The 1993-nt window shown below is 56.0% G+C and overlaps 1 protein-coding gene across 1 annotated transcript in view; it reads left to right on the plus strand.

The window, feature by feature from the left end:
* Positions 1-104: 104 nt before the first annotated feature.
* ARPC1B (actin related protein 2/3 complex subunit 1B) overlaps positions 105-1993 on the plus strand; it is a 27315-nt gene continuing 25426 nt past the window's right edge. The window contains exon 1 of the mRNA XM_015418946.1: positions 105-184. The gene's annotated coding sequence lies outside the window, so the exon portion shown is untranslated. The remainder of the gene's footprint in view (positions 185-1993) is intronic.

Consider the following 1993-nt stretch of genomic DNA (forward strand, 5'->3'; position numbering starts at 1 on the left):
CCGGAGCGGCTTCCAGTCGAGCCATGTCAATTGCACCACTTTGGAAAGCGGGAGGGAGGGAAGGAGGGAAGGAGGGGACCCACTTGGCCTCGCCCTGCGCTTTCGGCCAGCGCGGCAGCAGGAGGAAGAGAGCGAACCAGGAAGTGGTCGGGAGCCGCCCTGGGCAGGCGAGGAGGAACAGGAGGTGAGTCGTGGCATCGGGGCTCAGCCGCGGAGGGCCTCCCTCGGAAAGGGGAGCGAGTCCGGGGAACCGTCAAGGGCGACGCCAAACCTCTGCGCTCTTCACCGGGGGAGGAGGGCAGATCCCGTTTCTTTGCCTGCCCGGGAAGGAACCATGTGCCGCCTTGTGGTCTTCAGAGCCATAAGCGGAGATGGGATTCGTGCACTGGGGGGTCCTTAGGGAAATGCGCTCATGGAGTTCATGCACACACCCCTTTTGAAATCCAAATGCTGCATTCCTTCCCCCTAGGCGCCCCTCCTTTGAGGCCACCAGCTTTTAAGGAGGAGGAGGAGGAAGCAGAACAAGAGAAGAAGAGGTTGGGTTTATATCCCACTGCCCTTCACTACCCAAAGGAGTCTCAGAGCGGCTGACAAACTCCTTCCCCTTCCCCTCCCCACGACAGACACCCTGGGAGGTAGGTGGGGCTGAGAGAGCTCTTTCGAGGCCTGCCCTTGAGAGAACAGCTCTGACAGAACTTGTGACTGACCCAAGGTCACACCAGCAGCTGCAAATAGAAGAAGAAGAGATTGGATTTATACCCTGCCCTTCACTCCCCAGAGGAGTCTCAGAGCGGCTCACAAACTCCATTCCCTTCCCCTCCCTACAACAGACACTCTGTGAGGTTGGTGGGGCTGAGAGAGCTCTGACAGAAACTGCTCTTTTTCAAGAAGAAGAAGAAGAGGAGGAGGACGAGATTGGATTTATACCCTGCCCTTCACTACCCGAAGGGGTCCCAGAGTGGCTTACAATCTCCTTCTCCTTCCCCTCCCCACAACAGACACCCTGTGAGGCGGGTGGGGCTGAGAGAGCTCTTTTCAAGAACTGCCCTTGAGAGAACAGCTCTGAGAGAACTCGTGACTGTCAGAAGAAGAAGAGGAGGAGGAGGAGATTGGATTTCTACCCCGCCCTTCACTACCCGAAGTCGTCTCAGAGCGGCTTACAGTCCCCTTCCCCTCCCCACAACAGACACCCTGTGAGGTCGGTGGGGCTGAGAGAGCTCCAACATAAACTACTCGTTTTCAAGGAGAGCTCTTATCAGAACTAGGGCTTGCCCAAGGTCACCAAGCAGCTGCAAGTGGAGGAGTGGGGAATCAAACTCGGCTCTCCTAGATTAGAGCCCGCACACTCAACCACGACACCAAACACAGCAGACACCCTGTGAAGTAGGTGGGGCTGAGAGAGCTCTGAGAGAACTGTGACTGACCGAAGAAGAACAAAAAGTCTATGTAGTCTGGAGACCAGCTGTACTTCTGAAGGAGTAATTCTGTCACTGTGGTTGCCAGTTCCGGGTTGGGAAATACCTGGAGATTTTGAGGGCTGGAGCCTGAGGAGGGTGGAGTCTGTGGAGGAGAGGGACCGGTGGAGTATACGGCCAGAGAGTCCACCCTCCAAAGCAGCCATTTTCTCCAGGGGAACCGATCTCTGTCAGCTGGAGATCAGTTGAAATCCCAGGAGATCTCCAGCCCCCACCTGGAGGTTGGCAACCCTGGGTATCACCCGTTCTGCTATCCTGAACACTTTGGGCTTGGAGGGCACCTGGAATTTGCGGGACTCGCCGCCCAAAGGACAGTCCTTGTTTGGTCACTTCCAACCCGGTAATCCCCCCCAAAAAAAATAATTTCAAAAGCCACTTGCAATTTCTCCCTCTTGGATCCTTGGAGGACCAGTTTGGTGTCGTGGTTAAGTGCGTGGACTCTAATCTGGGAGAACCGGGTTTGACTTCCCCACGCCTCCACTTGCAGCTGCTGGTGTGACCTTGGGTCAGTCACAGTT

This window comes from Gekko japonicus, unplaced genomic scaffold (assembly GCF_001447785.1).
Source record: "Gekko japonicus isolate JY-2015 unplaced genomic scaffold, Gekko_japonicus_V1.1 scaffold2681, whole genome shotgun sequence".
Taxonomy (NCBI): domain Eukaryota; kingdom Metazoa; phylum Chordata; class Lepidosauria; order Squamata; family Gekkonidae; genus Gekko; species Gekko japonicus.